This window comes from Symphalangus syndactylus, chromosome 10, assembly GCF_028878055.3.
Source record: "Symphalangus syndactylus isolate Jambi chromosome 10, NHGRI_mSymSyn1-v2.1_pri, whole genome shotgun sequence".
NCBI lineage: Eukaryota > Metazoa > Chordata > Mammalia > Primates > Hylobatidae > Symphalangus > Symphalangus syndactylus.
The window spans coordinates 130,401,982-130,410,198 of NC_072432.2; the positions used below are offsets into that span (position 1 = coordinate 130,401,982).

Below are 8,217 nucleotides of genomic sequence, written 5' to 3' on the forward strand. Positions count from 1 at the left end.
GAAGCCTTCCTCGTGTCACATGCATGTCTAGAGCCACTCTTTCTATCCCAGCTCTATACCTCTTTATGAGTATATTGGAAACTTTCCAATTAAGCAAAAATGATTTTGAGGACATGCGTGTTATGAAACCTAGTAGAGTTGGCTCTTCCTATCCATGGGTACCATATTCATGGGTTCCTCATTGCATCCATGGATTCAACCAACCACAGATTTTAAATATTCAAAAAAATGAATGGCTGCATCTATACTGAACGTGCACAGACCTTTCTCTGTCATTATTCTCTAAACAACACAGTACAATAACTATCTACATGGCATGGACATCGTATTAGTTATAAGTAATCTAGAGATAATTTACAGTATGCAGGAGGATGTGTATAGGTTACATGCAAATACTATGCCATTTTATATAAGGATCTTGAACATCCATGGATTTTGGTTTACGTGGGAGGTTCTGGAATGCATCCTCCACGGATACCAAGGGACGACTGTATAGTGTTGGACATATAGTAAGTATTCAAAACCTCTTTTGAATTTTAATCTTCCAGTCCTGAAAGACTGTTCTAATATTTCTGCATATGCACGTGTGTGTGTGAACTTGTGCATGTGTGTGTTTGATGTGTAGATAGGTGGGTGGAATGTCCGTCTTTCTAGAAAAGCTGAGGTTCAGGGAAGCAGAAGGACTCCTCCATCTCTGTGTCAGTACCCAGGCCCAGGATGTGCACTGGCATTGCCACTGCAATGTGGCTCAGTGGACTCTTCCCCAGTGGCTGCTGCAAGGTTCTCTTCTGTTCAAAAGCAACCACCTGGACAAATTAAAGCAACTCGCTAAGTGCCACTCAAAGATTTTGATCTCAAAGAATGTGGCGGGAAAGATGATTAAAATAATCAGCAAATAGCTCTCCACTTCCAGATCCACAAAGCCAGGAATCCCACTGGCCTGCAGTGTTGCTGAAGTAACCTGCCCAGGATCTCTGACCGCCCAGGCCATCAAGGCCAGGACCCCATATAATGAAAGCACCTAGGCTCCAAACCCTGAGCACCTCTCCCCTCTGCTGGGCGTGAGACTATAGCTGAATACAACTGGAGGCTAGAAGAGAAGTTATCCATCCCTGAAGAAAAGCCTCAGAAAATGTCCAGTGGCTTCTAGGCCGAGTCTCAGCAGATTCCAGAGCCATCCAGCATCCCCCACCTGCCAAGGGCCTCCCACCTGTCCCGCCCTGGCCTGGCTGTCAAAACAGATGCAGATTCTCCACTGCCGATCTCGCCTTCCTGGCTGAGAAATCACCAAGATCTACACCCTAATTGCTCTTTAAAAATAAGTTACACTTTTCACTTCCTGGAGTCTGCCAAATGGCTAGTGGGGAAGAAAAAATGTAAAGCAGAAAAACGGAGAAAAAACAAAGCCACATTATCAGGCAGCTTTGATCTCAAGACTGTTTCATTACTGCACTCTGGGTTAAAAGGAGAAGGAGGGAAAAAAGCAACACTTCAGGCAGGAAATGTCTGTTATTCAGAAATGTAATATAATTATGTGTCTGCATGGCCCGTTTATCAGCCAGCGTTTTCTGGGAAGGATGTGGTGGAGTTCGACACATCGTCTCCTCTCCTCACCAGATCCCTCCCACCCTACAGCCCCCTTCTCCCCCCTCTTCCTTTTTTTTTTTCCTCCAGGACACTTCCAATTTCCCAGGTTTCGTGACCACTTACATGTCTTTCCTGAGTGTTTTTATATAGCGTAGGAAATTGGGTAATGAAAGCCGAGTCATACATTTCTGCTTTATGCTTCCAAAGAAGCAAGTGTGACTGTCAGGTTTACAAAAGATTGTTTATGTTCACTGGCGTGAAATGGGGAGCCAGCGTTGGGAGCAGAGAGAGAGAAAGGCCGGCCAGGCTGGGATGACAGCGGAGCATTCATCGTCCACGCTACAGCAGACAAAGCGCGGTCCCTGCCTGACAGGGACCATAAATCATGGGCGGGAGTTGCTGTACCTACAGCTTATACCATTCCAGATGACAAACACACAATAATCCACACAGCACAGGCTTTCTCCGGCTCGCCTCTTCCCCACCCAGTGCCTGTTCTCTCTCCTCTTCCTCACCTTCCTCCCACTGACTTCCCTCATTTTTTTCCTTGTACTCCCTGGAGTTTCCCACTCCTCTCTCCCCTCTCCCTGCCCCTGGCTGCCTTTGCCTCTTCTCTCCCCAGCTTGTCTCACTTCCTTCCTTTCTCCTTGTTCCTTTTCTACCTCCTGCCTGGTGTGCTCACGTCTTTTTTGGAAATGTCTTCTTTGTTCCTCTTCTCTGTTTCTCCCTCTTCTGCCTCCCTTCTTCTACTCCTTGTTAATCTCTCTTTGTATTTGCAACCTTTATTTCCTTTTTTTTTCTATTTTTTCTTGCTGTCTCTCTCCTCTACCTGTCCCCTGCCCTCCCCTCTCCTTCGCTTTCCTCTCCTCTCTCCTCTCTCCCTCATCCCTTCCGGTTTACCCATAGCCCCAATCTGCTAAGAATAATTTGCCCTCTACCCTGCAGATCCCCTTGGTATGGAAATGAAAAGAGGAGAGGGCACATTCTTCAGCAGTGGGAGCCTCAGCACTAGGGCCATGCTGGACCCCAGAGGGAGGCCAACCCCGGGGACAGGACAGGGACTCTTGCTTATGACCACCTGACCCAGGCTGGGCTTCCTCCCAAGCAGCTGGAGCTACTTGACATCCGAGTGCCAGGGCAGAACCACAGCCAATCCACAGAGCAAAGGAAGAGGCAGTGGGCACAGTTCCATGTTTACGAGTTGGTTCTTCTTCCCCAGGTCAAGGAAACTCCTTCCTCACTTAATGCTGTTGCTAAGCTGTCAAAGGTTTAAGCTGAGGAAACTCCAGGAAGGCATTTTCAGTATTGGTACCTGCTCTCGGTGCACATGATTGTGTATGGGAAGGTTAGCGAGGCAAGGAGGGCGTCTCTGTGTGTCAGAGCTCCCCTCATTTCACAGCTGTGCCAGGATTTTCAGCAAGAGCCTTGATATGAAAGACTAAATCTAAGAGGCTTCTCGTACACACCTTGTTCCATCTGTTTACAACTCAGCTACCTCTGAAAGTTGAGTTATAAGGAAGTCCCCCTTCCCCACGCCCTCCGTCCTCTGAAGAACACCCTTCTTTTCCCTGAGTAATGAGATTCTTGTGAGATAATAGGTAAAGTGAAGATAAATCATTTTGATGATTTTCGTTCAACGATCCCTGGATCAGGGTTAGGGGCTCATTCATAAGAGGACTAGCTTGGCTAACAGCTCATTTCTGATTTAACGTCACATGAAGCACTGGGGTCATTGTTTACAATCTGAAATGCAATCTAAGTTTACACTGCAGTTAATCCAGTATTTTTAAATGCCAAACTACTGGTCCTCAAGAAATCATCTAGACTCAGTCTTGCCAGGCAGCTGGAGCTTCAGACTTCTGGGACCCAAAGAGGCTTAGCTCAAGGTATAAGGAGTGGTTCACAAGAATGGCTTCCAGCTCCCAGCCCAGGGATAGCTTCAGATGATCTGGGCTGTCAGAGAGTGGGCTGTCCACACAGCAAGTCAGAGACCCTCACTGTGTTTGCCCTTTAAGGTTTGCACAGCCTCGCAGTGTAACAGGAAGAGTCTGTTTGACTCAGAGCTGGGCATGAGCTGGAGGCAGGGAGGGTGGTGATCTCTCAGGAGGTACTGGAGTCCAGCTGGTCCTTTTTCCCCAGAGCTCCCGTGGCAGTCCACCGCCAAGATCCTGCTGAAAGGAGAATGGCCCATGTTGAAGAAAATTGGGTGACCACATTCCAGGATAATTAATGAAGCCTAGTAAGAAAGAAACCAGCAATCAAGACAGACACAGAAAACGATCCCTCTCATGCCTCCTCCCTGAGCTATGACTTGCTGGGAAGGGAAAAGGACTATCTGGTTGGACAACCCTTAAATCGATGCGTCCTAATTAACGGAAGATTTAATTCATCAAAGTGACAGCGACTCTATTTATATCATCTCCTTCAACAGGGCTGAGGGTCGGGCTATGGGGTTTCTTACCTTTCCCTTTCCTTCTTCCTTTTTCTCTCTCTCTCTCCTCTCCCCGCCCGCTCCTCTCCCCCTGCCCCCTTAGCTTTTCTAATAGGGCCATGGCAAGATTTAAAGAGGAGGGTAATTTCAAGCAGAGAATTGTTCCACTATCTCCCCAAAGTCTTCTTAATAGACCCCCTCGGCCCTCCAATTTGGCCTGGAAAACAGCACAGGCTTGTTCCAGAAGCCAGGATGACAGCAAGTGCTGCCCAGAGGCCTGGTGGGGGAAGGGAGAGGGCCTCCCCGCAGGCAGGAACATGCATCACATACCACACCACATGCCACCCTGTCACAGATCAGACAGCGGCCCTGGCAGACCCTCAGAGAGCCCCTCATTTCATAGATGAGGACGATAAGCCGGGAAGAGAGGGAGTGCCGTGCTCAAGACTGCGCACTGATCATGCAGGAGCAGGACCCAGGCCTCGCAGGAACCAGGGCTCCCCCTCCTCCCCCAACTCTGCTTGCTACTTCCACACCTCCACGTGTGGCAGCTGCTGAGAACACTCCCCTGGTCAAACAGCTCCCCACCGTGCTGGCTCCTTCCTGTGGGTGGAGGCATCCTCTTCTGTAATCATTTTTTATTAGGATTAACTCTGCGAATTGTCATTGTTAAAAATAGTTACCGTTTTGAAATACTTACCATGGGTGAAGCCCTGCGCTACGTGTTTTCCCTAAGTTAATCTTCTCAACATTATAAGGTAGGTACTACCTTCTCACTCATATATTAAGATGAAGAAACAGCCTCGAAGAGATTAAATGACATGCCCAAACAGAAGGTGACTAACCGTTAAGCCCATTCTTCTAGCTACAAGCTATAATGCCACTTTTAAACCGAAATGACTCCCAGAGGGCATTAAATTAAGCTCTTTACATTTTCCTGTGGATGAATGCAACTGGAACTTTGTTTTCAAAAAGACATTTCCCCAGCCCAGTGCTCCCTGCCACTGGAGGAAAAAGCAAAGCTTCCCTCTTGTCGCTGATTTGCCTGAGGCTCAAGTTCTGCTCCCCTAAAGTAGATTCCAGGGTAAGGGGGATCTCCTTGTAAGGCCGACACGTATCACATAGCCAAACTGCCAGGTAGTGGGCAGCAGCAGCTGTCCGCAGGTCACCCCCAGAGTCCACAGAACCTTCTGGAAAACATCTACTTCCATCCCTTTTCTTACCCTCAATATAGAATTCCACCCAGGCTTGTCCCAGGCTTGTAAGGGCCCATGTTGTAGCTGAATTAATTGGGCCTATTAGAGTCCAGAAAAGAAAAATGAGTCCCGGTCCCTCCTACTCAGGCCATTAGTCACTCACTGCAGAATCCTAGGCCCAAAGAACAGTTCCCTTCCCAAGGAAGGAGAGAAAGTGGGGGTGGAGAGGGAGAACACAAAACAAAAACACCAGGAGGCCCCTGGGCAAGGGAAGTCCCTTTCTTCTAAGTTGGGTGGCGATCACACCCCATCCGTCAGCACCAGGATGAAAGGCCTATAAAACCAACACAGCGCCTGAGACTGTATGAAAATATATATCCTGATGTGTCAGGAATACCTGGCGCGCCTTTAACCTCAACTTCAGATGAACCAACACGCCTCAGAGCACATTTATATGCAAAGGCATATAATATGTCCCCTGTATCTAATTATCTGTCAACCTGAGGCAGTTTGTTTTCCAAATCGGCCTCTCGGCTGTGACTTTACGAGGTCATAAAGAAAACGATGCCACTCTGCACTGAAAAGCAAGGAGAGCCTGGATCAACAAATTATACTCCTTAATGGTGTCGCTCGGCCTGGAGAGTCAGGCCTGGCAGGGAGAAAGGAGGCACAGACCCGCTTCCCTACACCCTGCTTTCTGCTGAGGAACAGAGAAAGGGGTGCGTGAAGCATGAGGTAACCCTAAGAGGCCCCATAGCATCAGACGCAGGTCAAGGCGGAGTAGAAGTGACTTCCTTCTCCAGCTCAGCTTCCTCGGTTTTTCAGCTCTTTATGTGCAACATCTGTCTGCAAAGTCTGGACACCTCCGGAGACACGACCGAGCTGGACGTCTCTGCAGTCTTCAATATCACCTCGGGCCTCCTTGAATTGTCCTGTGTCCTGGAGCATCTTTTGCTCCTGGGACCCCAAGGATTTTTGGTTGCAGAGGGGAAAACTTTAATCCATTCCATGTGCAACAGCTTCTGCCTTCAGGCACCCAAACATCAAGATCCTGTATTCCACAAAAAAGTTGGTTGCAGCCGCGTGCAGGGGCTCATGCCTGTAATCCCAGCACTTTGAGAGCCCGAAGTGGGCAGATCACCAGAGGTCAGGAGTTTGAGACCAGCCCGGCCCACATAGTGAAACCCTGTCTCTACTAAAAATACAAAAATTACCCGGGCGTGGTGGGTGGCACACGCCTGTAATCCCAGCTACTCGGGAGGCTGAGGCAGGAGAATCACTTGAAACCGGGAGGCAGAGGTTGCAGTGAGCCATGATCACGCTGCTGTGCTCCAACCGGGTGACAGAGTGAGATTCCGTCTCAAAAAAAAAAAAAAAAAAAAAAAAAAAAAAAGTTGGTTGGAAGATATTTTATTCCACTGTTGTATCTGGGAGAAGGCTTGGGTGACTCCCTTAAACTTCTAAGCAAGAGGAGAAAATGTATCCTCCCAAAGCAGGGAAGGTAGGTGGCAGCAACAGCAGCAGGAATGCTTTGTCGCTGGTGAGGCCCTCTCTCTCCTGCCAAGCTCAGCACCACATGCGCGCGCGCGCACACACACACATGCACACACAAAGGGAGAGGGCGGAGGGGTGGTCTCGCACACAGTCTTCAGCTCCTATTAGTCCTCCTCTGATCTTTAGCAGATTAATTAGGAAGTTTGTCGGGAACCAGCCGTGAACTCCAGCCGCTCCTCTCTGGGAGTGGTAACGGTGCCAGCGAAATCTAAGCTGCAGGAATTCCTCTAGCCACGCTGCTCCTATGATTAATGATAGAAAAGAATAAAAAAAAGAGGGGTCAACAGCTGAGTGCAAAGCAAGTTGCTAGACAGGGAGTAATTAAGATACTTGGGTAAATATGATTAATAAGCTCAAACTGGCAGGGTGTGCAGTAAACAAGGACTAACCAGATGGTCGCCTCTCTTCGGAGAAGGCTGGGCACTTAGAAACAAGGGGGAACGGGGGTGAGGGAGAGACTGAAGGAGGAGGCAGCTTGGAAGGTGTGATTGCAACGTTACTTTCTTTAGCTGACCCTATCTAGAGGAAAAGGTTGGGTCCCCAGGGAGGGATCAGGACAGGGAGGTGGCTTGGGGAGGCACTCTGCCGGCCCTCTTATCACAGGCAGCAGACACAAAGCTGGACATAGAAGGATTCCTGCTCAGACTCAAGGCCGCACTTCTAAAGCTGCTCTGGTCCTACTCCCTTCTCCCCCTACCCTTCCGCCACCCCTGATTCCCTGCTTTTTCCCTCATTTACCAGCAAGCTACAGACAAGACATACAGTGCACAGGTCAGTGTCACCAGATTTATTCACTCTGGCTGCAAAGTACCACGCACCCCAGACCAGGTACCTTCAACAACAGAAACGTACTGTCTCACAGTTCTGGAGCCCAGAAGTTCAAGGTCAAGGTGTGGACAGGGTCAGTTCCCCCTGAACGCTGTGAGGGAGCATTGTTTCGAGGCCTCTCCTCCAGCTTCACATGGGCTGCTGGCCACCTTGGTGTCTCTTGGCTTGTACTCGCGTCGCCCTGATCTCTGCCGTCATCTTCTCATGGTGCTTTCCCTGTGGGTGTGTCTTTGTCCAACTTCTGCGTTTTTATAAGGACACTGGTCAAACTAGGTCAGGGCCAACCCTAATGACTTCATCTTAGCTAATTATAGCTTCAAGGACACTATTTCCAAATAAGGTCACTCTCTGAGGTACTGGCAGTTAGAACTTCAATATATGAATTCGGGGTACACAATTCAATCTTTAGTAGCCATTTATAAGGTTTGAAAGCAAACCAGGTCCTACTCAGAACTGAATTGGGACCAAAAAAAAAAACACAAAGCTGTCATAGCAATGTGGGAAGGAGGTTGTGGCAAGGACCCCCATCTCTCAGCTCATTGCTAAAAATCATACCTCTCCTAAGTCCTAAACAATATCTTAGAAAGCGCAGCCTTTGGTGTGTGATGTCAAGGAGACACT

General features: G+C 48.7%; 1 long non-coding RNA gene across 2 annotated transcripts; it reads right to left on the bottom strand.

The window, feature by feature from the left end:
• Nucleotides 1-3,186: 3,186 nt before the first annotated feature.
• Nucleotides 3,187-7,765, bottom strand: LOC134731606 (uncharacterized). Of its 2 annotated transcripts, none has more exons than XR_010114024.1 (4): nucleotides 7,601-7,765; nucleotides 5,612-7,010; nucleotides 4,547-4,671; nucleotides 3,187-3,758 (listed from the first exon to the last, which is right to left on the bottom strand). It is a non-coding gene; the product is annotated as an uncharacterized lncRNA (long non-coding RNA). The 2 variants fall into 2 exon arrangements; XR_010114023.1 differs by having other exon boundaries at nucleotides 7,507-7,765.
• Between the last annotated feature and the right edge of the window lie 452 nt (nucleotides 7,766-8,217).